The sequence below is a fragment of the Artibeus jamaicensis genome, unplaced genomic scaffold (genome assembly GCF_021234435.1).
Source record: "Artibeus jamaicensis isolate MK-2021 breed Jamaican fruit bat unplaced genomic scaffold, CSHL_Jam_final contig_2170, whole genome shotgun sequence".
Lineage (NCBI taxonomy): Eukaryota > Metazoa > Chordata > Mammalia > Chiroptera > Phyllostomidae > Artibeus > Artibeus jamaicensis.
The window spans coordinates 3,704,845-3,720,556 of record NW_026521445.1 but is presented as its reverse complement, the minus strand read 5'-3'; the positions used below and the strand labels follow the sequence as shown (position 1 = coordinate 3,720,556).

The 15,712-nt window shown below is 45.5% G+C and overlaps 1 long non-coding RNA gene across 3 annotated transcripts in view; it reads right to left on the bottom strand.

Annotated features, from left to right (window-relative positions):
- LOC119063149 (uncharacterized) overlaps window positions 1-15,712 on the bottom strand; it is an 88,232-nt gene that overhangs the window by 62,263 nt on the left and 10,257 nt on the right. For 2 of the 3 annotated variants that reach the window (XR_005085103.2, XR_008390347.1), the window contains exon 3: window positions 11,390-11,472. The exons of the other annotated variant lie outside the window; for it this stretch is intronic. This is a non-coding gene — a long non-coding RNA (uncharacterized LOC119063149). Of the gene's footprint in view, window positions 1-11,389; window positions 11,473-15,712 lie in introns of those variants that run through there. 3 annotated transcript variants of the gene reach the window in all.

The window sequence follows — 15,712 nt, the reverse complement described above, 5'->3', positions numbered from 1 at the left end:
TTGGTGCTGGAGCCCAGAGGGAGTGAGTCCGCATAAGTCCTAAGTCCACTGTGGGCCCTTTAAGAGGAGACACCTGAGAGTCCTGCAGTATCTTCTGCTTCCCCAAACCCCACTGTATTTTACAGCCAGAAGTTATAAGGACCTATCTTCTTGGCACTGGAACCCTGGGCTGGGTGGTCTGGTGTGATGCTGGGATCCCTTGCTCCTGAGGTATCTTTCCTGATTTTTATCCACCACATGTGGGTGTGAGACCACACATGGGTATGGGACCACCCATTCCACATCTCAGCCTCTCTGCCTCTCCCACCTGTCTAGTGAATGTGGCTTCTTTAATTCTTTGGTTGTCAGACTTCCATACAGCTCAATTTTCTGATGATTCTGAATGATAGCTCTTTTATAGTTTTGTAATTTTTGCTGTGGTTGTGCAAGGAGGTAAACCATGTTTACCTATGCCTCCATCTTGACCAGAAGTCTCCATGTGTCTAAATACTTTTTCTCTCTGCCTGGACTCTGAATGTGTTCTTCAGCACCGTTTTCTACCTCCCTACTGTGATCTTCAGCTTTATTAAATCCAGAAATTTTATCATCCAGGGCATCTTAAATTTTGAGGATTATTTTATTTGTGATAATTTTAGTTGGCTTTTTAAATTATATAAACCTGATGTTGTTTTTACCTACTTTGTTTTATAATTTCTAAAAATTTCTTTTATTCATCTTTTAAAAAATATTTTTATTGTTGTTCAAGTACAGTTATCTCCATTTTCCTCTTTCCAATCCCCCCACACCACCCCTTCCCACCTCCCATTCTTGATCCTACCCCCTTCGTCTTTGTCCATATGTCCTTTATACATGTTCCTTGATGACCCTTCCCCTATTTCCCCCCATTATCCTTCTCCCCCTTCCCCTCTGGTTATTGTCAGTTTGTTCTTTATTTCAATGTCTCTGGTAATATTTTGCTTGCTTGTTTGTTTTGTTGATTAGTTTCCACTTGTAGGTGAAATCATACGGTATTTTTCTTTCATTGCTGGGCTTATTTCACTTAGCATAATGCTCTCTGTGTCCATTCATGCTGTGGCAAAGGGTAGGAGCTCCTTCTTTCTTTCCATTGTATAGTATTCCATGGTGTAAATGTACCACAGTTTTTTGATCCACTCATTTACTGGTGGGCACTTAGGTTGCTTCCAACACTTGGCTATTGTAAATTGTGCTGCTATACACTAGCTCTTTTGATACCTCAAATGTACTTACTCTAAAGTCTTAGTTGTGTTGCTCTATAAATTTAGTTTCAATGTGGAGTAAAATCCTGTCCTGATTATTGACTTTGTTGGCTCTCTTTCTTAGCATTAGATTTCTTCATTTATTTTGGAATTTGGGTTTGCAGACTCATTTCAGATGGAAGTCATGTTTGTTCCTCGTTTTCTTTCTCTCTCTTCCTCGCTCTGGGCTCACCCTGCCCGTTCTCCCACTGTTACTCCCAGCCCTCTTACTCCCTAACCCTGAACCATAGTTTCTGGTGGCATTTCAGGGTTATTGGCTGCATGGTGATGATAGAGGCACAGCAGATCTGGTCTCTGACCCCATCCCCACTAGCAGGCTATGTCTGCAGCGTCCTGTGTCTTTAGGCCTGCAGATTCTAGAATTGGAGCCCAGGCAGTTTGCTGGAGTAACCTTTCAGCTTCCCTTCCAAAGCTTGAAAATCGATCCCATGCATGACCACTAATCATGCTCTCCATAAGGAAAGGAACTGCATATGTTTTGGTCACCACTGTATATCCAGTGTATAAAACAGTGTCAGCACATAATAAGCTGAAAGAATGAATGAAGGCTAAGAAGTCATAAATTCGAGTTGCAAACTATACCTTTGAAGTTGAACCTGGAGCTTTGTTTACACCCAGTTTCCCTGGAGGGATATAGTTACATATTCTTAAGGGAATACAGTTCGACTATTTTCAAGGACATAGACATTGGAACTAACAGAATGTTATTTAGAGTCCTCTCTTAATGAATATAAAATAAGCTATTTATAAAAAGCACATTGGTTTCTGAATAAAAGAGAGTTTCTAAATTGTGGGAGGAACCGGAAAACAGTGTTCTCCTAGCTCAGTGAAACACCTCTCTTCCCCCACTCGTGGGGTTTCTAGATTTAGCAAACAAATCACACAATGCCCAAGTAAATGGGAATATGAGAAAACAATTGTTATTATAAGTTTATCCCAGATATTGCACAGAATCTACTTGTATACTAAAAATCATTGTAGTTCATCTGAAGTTTAAAATCCCCTGACATCCTGTGCTTTATCTGGCAGCCCTACCCTCCTCACTTTTTTAATCCTCATTTTGCACCACCTTCAGAAGGAAGCTGGCCGGCCTCCACCCGAAGCCCCCGACCTTCTATACTAGTGAACTTGCACTAATGCATTTTTCACTTTACACACTCTGAGGCTTATGAAAAGATGAGGTTCACCAACTAGCAGCTCTAAACCCATCGTGCCCTTGGAAAGAAAGCAGTGTGGCCTTTGGCACTGCTCCAGGGGAGGGCTGTGTGGGCTCTCCCCCACAGCGCCCTATTTTAGTCACAGTCGTTAGCGCTGGAGAAAAAGCACCCTGGTCACGAGATTGTCCTCTTGCCATGTCACAAGAGAGCCAGTAAAACCAGTGCCTGAAAGTGAGCTTGAGAGAAAAGACCTGTCTCCTGAGCCGAGGACTCTGGAGCCTCTTTCTGAAGCCTACATTATCTATCTATCTATCTATCTATCTATCTATCTATCTATCTATCTATCTATCTATTTTTACCAGCCAAAACCCCTGACATCTGCCCTGCACAGAGATAAGCAGCATTTTTGGTTTTGTTTTTTAACCTAAAAAAGAAACAGTGATTTCAGACTAAATCATGCATTGCCACAAGACCCAGACTTAAGAGAAGTGGGAAGAAGCGCCAACTTCACTGAGCCCGTGGTGTAAATGCACGGATGCAGTTCTTCCTCGTTCCCACCTGCCCGCTGTATGGCTGCACTTCACAAACCAGGAAACAGAGGCCCGGGGAAGCCAAGCCCTTTGCTTGGAGCCACACAGCTGGTGGCAGAGCTTAGATTCCAATTCAGGTCTTTGGGGACACAGACCAGCCAGCCCTAGCACCGCTCTTTCTTTTCATGGAGTTTCTATTACCTTCTGACCCCAGAGCTTGACTGGAGATTGAAGGGAGACCCACATGGGCAACTCCCCCTCTCGCTCCCCCTCCCGACTCTCCCTTCTCCACCAAGCTGGCAGAACCTGACTTGGGGCGGGAGAGGTCCATGGAAGGGAATACTCTTCTTGGACCACGGTAGCTTCTTCCCCTCCATTGCCAAGGGTGCAGAGCTCGTGGTGAGGAGGTAACTCCAGGGGACCCTCCTGGGACGGAGCACGGTGCCCAGCACATAGTAAACCTTCAGCGAGTATTTAGGGAACAAGAGAATGAATGAACAAAAAAGACTGTGCCAGTATGTTGACCATTTTGAATGATACTCCCACCCAGAATAACCGTGGAGAAAGTGCCAAAGAACTTAATTTGGTTGGAGTTTCAAATGTCCCCTGCGGAGTCGTTGTCCCCTCTCCTCATGCGTGACAGCACTGCTCTCTGCGTGAGAAGTGCAGGAAACCAAACGGTGTACAGGAAACCAAACACGTGGATGGCTGCCCTGGCAACGTGTGCCAGTCACCTCAGGCTTTTGTGGGAAGAAGAATAATAATAGTGAGAAATTATTGGTGGTAAGCCTTTAAAAATGGCTTTTTGTTCCTGTCAGTGCTACAGCCTCAGAAATCCCAAAGAGAGTCGATAAAGTGCTGACTCCCGATTTCACCCAAGTCACCGGGGTGTCCTGGAGAAAGGACAGAGAGTGACTTCTCTGGGGGGCCTCCACTGGGCAAAGGAGCCCTCCGGTGTGGGAGCACCATCCAGGACTTTCTGTCTCTAAAGAACCAACCTTTTCACTGACTCTGACATAAAGTTCGCTTTTTAAATTTTTCCTCATAAGGCGGGGCAGGTGAGTTGGGGGAAGGATAGAAAAAGTGGCTTATGTCTGGAAAATAGATGACCATTGGGAAGTTAAAAACAATGAAAGCTAAAAACTGAGCGAAGTTATGTATTTTAAACATTGTGTTTGATAGGATCTTATCGTGCTCAAATCACCCATAATTGGTGTTCAGTAAACTTGGGGGATAAGTACATTAATCAAGAAAGGATAACCGTAACTATGAGCCTGGGGACTAAAATATTTGTTTATCACATTGTTTCTATAGGAAAATATGTGTTGCGTTCCAAACAACTGACTTGCTATGGACTTTTGCAGAAGTTGGGGTTCTGCTGTTGGGTTACATGAGGCAGACCACATCTCCAGCAGAGCTTCTTGTGACTAACCCACGCATTTAGGAGCCCACAGCCTGGGTGCAGGGAAGCAGTCACTGGCCAAGAAACAAAGTCTTATTAACAAAGGAATACTCTGGAATGTGAACTCACGACAGAAGGCAGAAAATGACACATAAAATCCAGCCCTTCTGTCTTCGAGTTAGGAGCACCTTCAGTCAAAACAGTGTTAACCAGCCATTCATTCACTTATTAAAAAAAATACACATATACTTCCATGCTCTCTCCCCACAAGCCCTTGAAAATAACACCAAAGGGATGTTTTACAAATATACTAACTTATAAGAGCACAAAGGACAGGAAGATAATGTGGAAGATGGAAAGTGGGGGTGGGAAGAGACACATGCAATTAATTCAGCAAAGCAGGAGTCCAAGTGAGGTGCCTGCTGGGGGTGTGGGAGTCTCTACACACCCTTTTAAGGCTCAGCGTTTGGGGATACGAGTAACTAGGGAGGTGAGGGTGAGGCTGAGGCTGAAACCAGAGAAACCACTTGTAAATCTGAAGCAAAAGGGGTGACCCTTACTTCCTGCAGCCAGGTAACTCCCCGCCCACCTTGAGAAGCTTCTTTTAAGAAGAAATTGAAACCAGAGAGGCTCAGGACAGGAAGATTCCAGGCAGGGTGTGGACTTGGCTGGAAACCAGGGGATTAAGTGAAACTGCACGTTCTGAACTAGGGGACACTCACACACTTTCCACTCTGCTCACAGCCCCCAATCGGACATGTTACCACTAGTCCCAGATGGAGCCATGTTAGAGGAAGACTTAGGGCCCTGGCTGGTGAAGCTCAGTAGGTTGGGTGTTGTCCCACAAACTGAAAGTTCGCTGGTTCAATTACAGTTGGGGCACGTGTCTGGGTTGCAGGCCAGGTCCCAGGTTGGGGGCGTGTAAGAGGCAACCTACCGATGTTTCTCTTGCACATAGAGTTTTCCCCCTCCCTTCCCTTCTCTCTGAAAATATATAGGTAAAATATTTTTTAAAAGACTTGGTGTTGCTAACCCTGAGGTCCTTCAGTTAGGAGTCACACCTCATGACCCAGCTGCGCCACCCTCAGGAGACAAGGCTCACCCCACACAGAGCCCCACCCTGTGTCTGTCAGTGCCCCTCTCTCAGCGATTAGCCTGGGTCAGCAGCAGTTATCTGGGTGGTGGGATAAGAGGCACAGTGACTCCTCTCCCCTCCTCTTTTTCAGATTTTATTTATTTACTTTTAGAGGGTGGGGAGGGGAGGGAGAAAGAGAGGGAGAAAAACAGCGATGTGAGAGAGAGAAACGTTGATCTCTAGCAGGCACCCCGGCTGGGAGGAAACCAGCAATCCCTCCCTTTGCAATGCAACACCTGACCGACTGAGCCACATTAGTCAGGGTGACAGTTACTCTCTTCTTAGATTTAATTTCAATTTGTGTCCAAGTAATACATGCACGAAGTTTAAAAAGCCCGACAATACAGCAAGGATTCATATGGAAAAAACAAGCCTCCCAGCTCATGCAACGCCACTCCTGACTTCCACTCCCTGAAGGCAACTATTTTCCATTGTTTTAGCTGCTGTTCTCTGCATTTCTACATAATGTGCTTATACCCCTCCCTTCCTGATTTTTCCACTGTGGACATTATCTATTGACTTCTAATTTAAGACGTTTTGGATTTGGCTCTCTTCCTCCACCACCTGTATCATCCCTTCAAATGCTCTAAGTGATCCTACATTTTAGTTGCCTTCATATTTGGGCAATGCTTTTCTTTTCAAATATATAGATAATACAAGGACATGACATTTTTTTCATGAAAAGGTAGACATTTATATTTTTTAAAGAAAAGTATTGTCCCAGTTGAAGCCAACTAAGCCAGAATGTCATCTTGAGCACAAGAGAGAACCCATGTGACTGGTTTTGCTAGTCATGTTCTCCTTTAAGTGGCAGGGAGGTGGTGACTGCGACTTGGCACAGAAGGAAATAGGATCCCAGCATGGCCCTGGGCAGCATAGTAATCCAGATCTACATAGTCAATACGGCCAACCCTGTCTACCGGCTTTCCACTCTTGAAATCCACCTACCCATCAGGCAAGGAAGACGTGACTATGGTGACAGAGCTGATTGTCCATGTTTTCACTTCTGATCTAAAGGAAAGACACAAATAGCAGATAATGAGACGTGGACAGGAGAGGTGGAAAGACAGGAACTGTGCTAATAACTTCATCTGACGTAGTGGGGAGCCCAAAAACACTGTGTGGGTGGAAAAAGAAATGGAGGGTTAAATATGTCATATACTTGTACAGAGGGAACAGTAAAAGAAACAAATTATAAATCGGAAAGTTGGGGGCAGGGCATCGGGAAGGCAAGTCCTCATATTCATTGAAGGCGAGTCGATAGACAATGCTGGATTGTCTAAGTGTTTTTAAAATTAGGAAATTGTTTTTTAAACATTCTGCATAAGTTTTCAAAAAGGCAGAAAGAAAATAGTGATCTCTGGCAAGTGGCATGAGTGTAGTGTGAGTACTTAGGTTTCTCTATGTATAAACCCTCATACTTTGGAATTCTTTAAAACCTTCTGCACATGATACTTCAACTTCAAAACTGAAAGGGGAAGTGCATTTTAAAAAGCACACGTGTTTAAAAGTTGAGTTCAAAGCAAAGACAGGTGCCAGGACCCCAGACACTCATTCTGCAGTGGCAATCGCTATTGTTATTCCCTCAGAAACGCACATTTCCCAGGCCCTTCTTTAAATGGTAATAGAAGCTGAGCAGGTCTCTTGTTGAGAGATTTACAGATTTAGCATTGGATGTGGGCAACACTAAGAGCAGGATAACATATTTTCATTGCCCTTACTGTTGGCTACAAGGTAAGTAGCCACTTAGATAATAATGAGACACTGCCTAGAAGTAAGAAATGCTTCTTTATCACGGACCTGGTTTCTTGTACCAAGTTCTATTTGTTGTCTGAATCCTTTTTTTTCCCCCCAAAGGAAGTCCCTCTTATTTGCCCTGGCCCCGTCCACATGGCAAAGCTGGGTTTAAAGGAGGAAGAGGGGTTCAAGGGGTAACAAGTAGCTTGGACCCTGTAGCCTGGTGTCCTAGGTTGTGCAGTGAATAGTACATTTCCCGTCATCTTCCTGACTCTCAGTCAAATTTCTTAGTCAAAGGGAAAGGGGCAGTGTCATCTTTGCCAAGAAAGTTAGTTGCCCTTAGTAGGCTCTCAAGTTGCTGAAAGAATGAAATTCACAGCAAGACACAGGAGAGCATCCACAATGCGACCCCAGCTAGCTTCTTCTCCCCTTCTGTGTCCCCATTGTGGGGACATGTGCCTGCCGTCTGTTTCTGGAGGGAGACATGCTCCTTCGTGCTGCTGTGCCTTTGTATATCCTGATTCCTCTGCCTGGGATGCCTTCCTCCCCTTTTCATGGGGATATCCTCCAGAGTCATCCTCTTTAAAGGAGCCTCCCCCAGTGCGGGTTTCCCAGGCTCCAGAGGCAGGGAGGACTTTGTGTTCAAAGTTCATCCATGCTGCCACATGTCTCAGAATTCCATATTTTTTGAGACTGATAGAGACTTTTAATACAATTTTCACGACAAACAAAATTAACAGTAATTTCACCGCACCATGTGATTAGCCAGTCTTCATTTGTGTCTCCAAAATTGCCTAAATGTCATTGTACGGTTAGTTTGACTGAATCGGGAGCCAAACAAGGCCCGCGTGTTACATTCAGTTGATGTCTCTTAAGTCTCCTTTATGATAATTCCTTCTCCTTTGTTTTTTCATGCTATTTATTTGTTGGGAAAAAAAATAAAATCACTTGTCCCACAGAATTTCCCCCATTCTGGATTGGGCTGACTGCATCCTCATAGCATTACTTCATCATTTCCACTAGGCCCTAAATACCCTGGAAACTAATGGGCAGATTTGGGGGCGTTCTAAAATTCAGTTCCCTTGGTGAGCAGTGTGCTTCTTGAAGTCTGCTGGCCCCACTTCCGGAGATCTTCAGATGGGCCGGCGGGCTCCCGCCTGACCTCTCCATTGACAGTGTGGCATCTTGCAGTAAGTGCTCTTAAGTCTTTGTGAGCGATCTTAAGCATGAGTCTGTCTCTCTGTGTATGTTTGTATAGTCACCAGGCTCAGTCCTAGAACTGTCCTCAGTTGTCCTGTAGATCCTCACAGCTCCCACTGTCCCTGCTCAATCCGCAATGCTGAAAGCCACTCCCAGGATTCTGAAGCTCTCAGGTCTCACCGGGATAGCTCCCTACTTCCAGTTAGTCTTTCAGTTGCCTACCAGTGGGTACCCACTCAGAGCCACAGGGATCTCCTTGAAAGGAATCCTCACCCACCTGCCTTGATGGCCAGGCTCTCACAGAGAGTACGTCTTCCTCCTGTCTAGTCTCGCCCGCTTCCTGGAGTTGAATTCCATCTCCTTTACTTTTGGGGTGGGTGGGGCTGAGGAGCAGCTGGCCAGCAGACCCTGCACATGGGCCTGGGGAAATGATCCAGGAGGCTCAGGCACTTCCCAGGGAGCCCACTTGCGTCATGGACCTAACGAATGATTGGAAAGGACTAGAATATGTCTTACTATAGCTTCCCAGCCTGGGTTTGTTGTTCTCCTTTCACAGTTAAATACAGACAAGTTATTTTTTTGAAAGTAAATATTCAGAGAATATGAACAAAAAAGCCACAAAACCTGATGATTTTTCCAAAGTTCAGAGTTGAAACTGTGCCTTTTTTGTAGCCTTTAAATATTAGCAGAGACTGAAAAGTGACAAACTTCGAAAGTCAGGCCACCTCTTACACATCAGGCCTCACTTGGGAGGAAGGGCAGAGGAACGAGGGCGGGGAAGACAGACAAGACGCGACAGGAGGGAGGAGAGCTGGGGATAAACTGCACGAGCCAGAATGCTACGCTCTAGAGCAGCTATCGATTAGCATAAAATATAAGCCACGGATCTGAGATACGTATATAATTTTTAATTTTCTAGTAACCCCATTAACAAAAATAAACAGAAACAAGTGAAATTCATTTTTAAAATGTAGTCTATTTAACCCAAGATATTCAAAATATCATTCCAACATGTAATTCGTATAAAATTAACGTGTTATTTTACATTCCTTTTTTTGTATTCAGTCTTCCGAATCTGGTGGGTATTTTGCACATGCAGCCCACGCCAGTGTGGATTAGCCACCACAGTGGGCAGCTATCCCACTGCAGGGCATTGCTCTAGGTCTCGACAAAGCTGCTTGGCCTCTTCTCAGCTTCTGGTCAGTGAAGTGGCAGTAACCCTCCCTGCCCTGATTCCATTTCAAGGTTGTGTGGAGTGCACAGGAGCTAGTGGGTGTGAATGTGCTTCCCCCCACCCCGAAGCCCCTCACAGGCCCCCACTCAGGAGAAAGAAGAGAGTATTGCCAGCACCCATGAACTGAATTAGCCTATCGGTCTACTGCCCAGCCACCTGGACTTAGCATGTTCCAAACTGAATGGAAGGGTGGCCGGGGTTCACAGTCATCTTCATTTTACATAGTAGTTAAATTTCACAGCAAAAATTCCAGTAATGGAGGTGAGGTTGTCTACTGTTGTTCTGCAATCTATTATGACGATGATTTTATTTATTTAAAAGAATGGAGGGGTGTTTTTAATACCATCCCAAGCACTAGGGATAGTAAGATGAGCAAACCAAAGGCCTCACAGAACATCGGGGGACACACAGAAAAACAGATGTGATTCCCCTTGGACACTTGCTTGCAAGTGCCAGAAAACCTGGTCAGAGCTGTGTAAGCAAAAGTAGGGACTCACATAACCGAAAAACCGCACAGTAAATGTGCCTCTGTCTCTAATCTCCAGCTCCATGTGGCAACCCCAGCAGCCTCTGTCTCACAGCCCTACATGTTCAAGTCCCACAGAGAAGCAAGAGAGAGCTGGTCTCCAGCAGCCACAGCCAGATGCCCCCAGCCGTTGGTTGGCTCTGACTGGGTCCCAAGCCCATTCCTGGACTAATCACCGTGACTCATGGCACGGGTTTGCTCCAACTGGGCCAGGGCCAGGAAGATGAGGGCAATGGCTTTCCCAGAGGAAAATGGGAACTGTTACCTGAGTCAGGGTGGAGAGATGCTGAACAGCCAAGAAGCAATATCCACTAAGAATTATGGGAACACAGAAAAGGTGTGACCAGTGCAGTCTAGCTCTTAAAAGGTCCCACACTTGGTTTAATCCTCTGCTGTCACCAGCTTGAAATTCTTAACAATGGTCAGACAATGATCCACACTTTCATTTAAAGTACAAATGGCATAGCTAATCCTGGGTGCGACTAACATTACATTATATACTTGAAGAAGTGACTGTGGAAGTGAATTTTGAAGGAGAAAATAGCAGTTTTCCAAATGGAGAGGGCTGGGGGGGCGGGGGGCGAGGAGGAGGAAATTCCAGGTAGAGGGGTCAGTGTAGACCATGCAACCAGGCGAAAGCTGCAAGAGAAACTGAAACCACTAGCGCCTCAAGTGGCTGGAGTTTAAAGTGCCAGTGGGGCGTGGCCCCAGCTGAGTTGGAAAGACTGGGACCGAGAGGGACCTGTTGTGTCACGCCAGGAGGCGGGCACTCAGTAAATACTTTTTGAATGAATTAATAAATAAAAGTCAAGTGAGTCACAACATTAGAAGGGATTACTTATTTTTAAACTTATATTATTCCAAATGACGATTACAAAACAACTGCCCCGTTTCCCACCTCACTTTTCCACAGCAGACGGAGGCTAACTTTTCACTGTGCGGTATTAGCGTCCCCTGATCTTTATTATCAGCATGGAGCGAAGTTAACATTCCACCTCTCTGACTTCACCATCCAAATATTTATGAATCAGAGCGATGTTTCTAAGAACCTGTTTTCTGATTGTTTACTTTATAGCAATAATAGTGCGCTTTAATTACAAAGATGACGTCTTAAAACTGAAATAGAACAAGCCTCAATTGTGTGGGAGTTCATTGCTTTGGTGATAAAAGAGAAACACAGACGGTGACTCAGGTGGAACGTTGTTTCGTTTTCATTTTGTGTTTTCTTTGGTCCAACGTGTCAGGATATGTCACGGAGCCAATGCAGAACCATGCTGGGGAATTTGAAAGTTAAAATTAAGGCTCTGCATGTCAGAAGAAAAGTACACAGTCCCTACTCACCAAGCCTCTCCCTCTCCAAGGCCAACATGAAAGAGAAAAAAAAATTGGTGGCTTTCCTTCAGCATGCGGGTGATGAGCTGGAAACAGCCCATATTTTGCACCATATTTTGAAGACATTAATACCGGTTCTTCTGAATTGAGCATCTCTTTGGGTTTCCATCACAGCCTTGTTTCAATTTAAATTAAACACGAGAGGAGAAATTTGTGTTTGGGTATCTGCTAAGCACTGGGTGTGAAGCCTTTGTCTGCCTTGTTCGTTCTCGTGTTCCCAGCATCTTGAACAATGCCGGGCATGGGACAGGTGCTCAATAAATTATTTGATGAATAAGTAAATGAATTTATCCCTCAGGGCAGCCCCATGTGGCTGTGGGGACTTTGCAGTCGGGAAACCGAGACTAAGACTCTGTGCTGACATCGAGGCAAGTGACAGGACACCCTGCCAAGCATGTCCCAGACGGACAGAAATGACCTGGGGCCACCTCCATGACTAGCTTTTGTGTGACTAGGTACATGTATTTTCTGTGGAAACCTTGTTCCACAGGGAGTGATGTTGAGAGAAAGAGGGCACTGAAAGTGTAACAACTCCACCATGCCCAGCATCTTCACGATCATCAGTGACTGTAGACAGAGCTGGAAATCATAGAACTGAAGAACTGTAAGGACTTTCAAGATGTACAATATGGAGGTGCTTCCGTTTGTGGGTAACTTGTTCCATTCTGGAGTAAGTTATACACACACATACACACACAACCTCCCCTCCCCCCCCAGATCATCAGCCCTGCAAGAAGGAAAGTGAACCCAAGGCTCATGTCATTTCCGCTCTTAATTCTAGATGAACCCACTTTGGCTTTCTTTCTGTTTCACTGATGTCAGTCAAGGCTAGGTTTAGCAGGACAAACATTCTCTGAGCTGACTGGAGGTGGATTGGCCATCCCATTTCCCACCTTAGGAATTATTTTATCCTTCCTGCATCTTATCTCAGTTCTGGGCTCTTGGCGGACATTCCGTAAGTGCCTGACACAGATAAGCCAGGATTTGATTGGGATGGAATCTCAGTCCTTAGTCTGCCTCGGTGGCAGGACCAGAAACAGTCGGGAACTACCCCCTTTCAAAGGCATCAGATAATATTAGTCCTAACTCCACTCTAATATAAAGTGCACATTTTCATCTTTTAAGAATTAACCCACCCCTATTAAATTCAGAAATATAAATAGAGGAAGAAAATATCACCCATCCATATTTCTGCCATCCAGACTGAAACACTTCGAATATTTTATGGCAATTTTTCTGTTTCGTATTTGTTTATTTATGGGTTTTTACTGAGTTGTGATTGTTCTGCATTTACAATACATGTGTCTTGCTTTTTAAAGTTATCCCCACAGCATGCCCTAAGTTACAAATTCTCTGCTGACATCTTTTTAAATAGTGGCATGAAAAAAAGAGACTCTCGTGTCCTTGGTCAGTTGTCCAGGATGCCTGGGTGAGGGTCACTGCCTTCTCCGAGTCCTTGGTGGCTATTCCAGCGGTCATCAACCACTTTATCAGCAAGCTACCCGAGATCAACACTGTTATTTCTTATTAAGACTAACTTTTGTAAAGAACAGTGTTAGGTTCACAGCAGAATTCAGAGGAAGATACAATATGTAGCCTTTTCGGATTGGCTCCTTTCACTTACTGATACGCATTTAAGTATCCTCCATGCCTTTTCATGGCTTCATAGCCCATTTCTTTTTAGCACTGAATAATAGTCCATTGTCTGAATGTACCACAGTTAATCTATCCACTCATCTACTGAAGGACACCTTGATTACTTCCTGCTATAAATAAACGTGTGCAGGATTTTGTGCGGACATGTTTTTAATTCCTTTACGTAAATACCAAGGGGCGTGCTTGCTGGATTGTATGGCAACAGTGTGCTTAGTTTTTAAAGCAGCCGCCAAACTATCTTGCAAGGTGGCTGCACCGTTTTCGCTTTCCCAGCAGCAATGAATGAGGGCTCCTGCTGTTCCTCGTCCTCCCAGCACTGGGTGGTGTCCGCGTTCTGGGTTCTGGCTGTTCTGTCAGGTGTGTAGTTGTGCCTCACTGACGTTCTGATTTGCATTTCTGTGATGCCACGTGGTGTGGAGCATCTTTTCACAGGCTTATACGCCATGTGTATATCTGCTGCGGCAAGATGTCTGTTAATGTTTTTGGACCGTACTTTTACATTGAGTTGTTTTCCTATGGTTGAGTTAGGGTCAATATGGGTGTCAAAAGCCCGCCGAGGCAAATCACAGGTGAGAGCTGGGCACCGGCCGGGACAGATTTAGGTGGCACTTGGTTATTAACAGTAAGTTTCCAATGATCTAGAACAGACTGCATTGAGTCCTAGGGACCAGCCTGGCTACCCTTCCTCCTTCTCTGCCTTCTCGCTTCTGAGTCTTTCTGTTACTTTGATGTTACCAACATGCTGATGCCCAGAGGCCACTCTCCTCTTTGACACCCCACTGCTAAGCACTGTGTTTGTCCCCACATGAACCCATTAGCCTGTTCCAGCCCCTGCTCCCTATCAGACCAATTAGCCCCCACCCCACTCTGCTCCCAACTCCGCTCTGTAACACCTTGAGAGATAGAGGACCCTTACCCTCTATGTCTGTCCTGACACCAAGCTCCCGCCAAAATTTAAAGGTGGCCGCCTGGAACTTTCCCCAAATCGCCCCTCCCTGTTCACCCCGTCGCCCGCTCCTCAGGGCCGGCAGCACTGCCTCCCTCCCAGGGTCTGATGGTACCAGCAACTGATGGTACTTACTTCCCTCACTGGCAAAGTGGGCACAGCATCCCCACCCCCACTCCCCCCAAAATGAGAGAAGCTCAGCTGTAATGATGGAATCTTGAGTTTTGCAATGACAAAATCTAGGGGAAAAGTTATTTTACTTTCCATGCATCAGAGCATTGTTTTGAGGGTCATTTTTGTTTAGACTGAATGACATATGAGGCTGGACCACCATCTTCTCAGTTCATCTGGCCTTTGATCGCCTCCCCGGACCAGTGTGGCAGCTTCCCGGTGCCTCTGCCGACGTCCTCCTCTCCCATGCAGTCCACCCTCGGTCCCGCACCAGCAACCTCCCTAAACATCCACGTGTCCATCTGCTGGCCAAGACCTTGTGACCCACCTCTTCCCTTTGTGCCTGATTACTCCAACCTTTAAGGCCTATGGCAGTCTGTTCCCTATCCCCGCTCCACCCTCCTGGCCACTACTGTTGACTCCCTAACTTCCCCTCCCCTTTATTCCATTACCTCCCCTCCCCTCCACACATACTCCCCTCCACACATACTCCTGCTCAGCAGCTGCCTCACTGTTCCGCAAATCTGCTATAGGTTTTCACAATTCTATATTTTACTCATTGCCTGCACATTTACTATGGACCTAGCATATACCTGGAATGGTGCAAGGAGCTGGGAATAAAATAGAGAATACCAGGGCACAGCCCCTCTCTTCCTGGCACCCACAGCCTCTGCATTTGCCTCTCTCTGTGCCTGGAATGCCTTCCCTCCTCTCCTTTCCAGAAAATGCTCAGCTTTCAACCTCCAGCTCAGAAGTCACTTTGTTCATCAGCCTTTGCCAGCAATCCTGGGCAGAGCCTTCCTACCCCACTTTAGCTTTTATTATATAAGCCTGTAACTATCTGTCGTCAAAGTCGGTCTCTCCATGAGTGGTGAGCACCTGCAGGACAGGGAAGCATCACTGTGTACCTGCAGCCCCTGACGTGGTACCTAGCTCATAGTAGGTGCTCATTAAATGTTTGCTGAGTAAATAAATATATGGTTAGCGAACACCTGCTATGTGCTGGACAGTGTTTCATGCATGTTACTTTTCTACCTAAAGTCCTCAAGGGCAAGGGGTGTTCTTAGATTGCCCTTGTAAGGACCCAGATGGCTAAACATGCTGCTGAGATCAGGATCTGGCGATAGGAACAGTATGAAGAATTGACTGACAGGTATAAACTCACAGTGACTCACTACACCCTCAGCCACTCCAGTTTCAAGTACAAGCTCATCATCAGATGATTCCAGTTCATCATATTTTGGGAAACAGTACAAACATCCAAAAAGCCCTACTCAGTTTACTCAGTCAATAGCAGGGCTCATGTTTGTGGTTAAAGCAAATTCTGGAATAATTGCAAATTTGGCAGA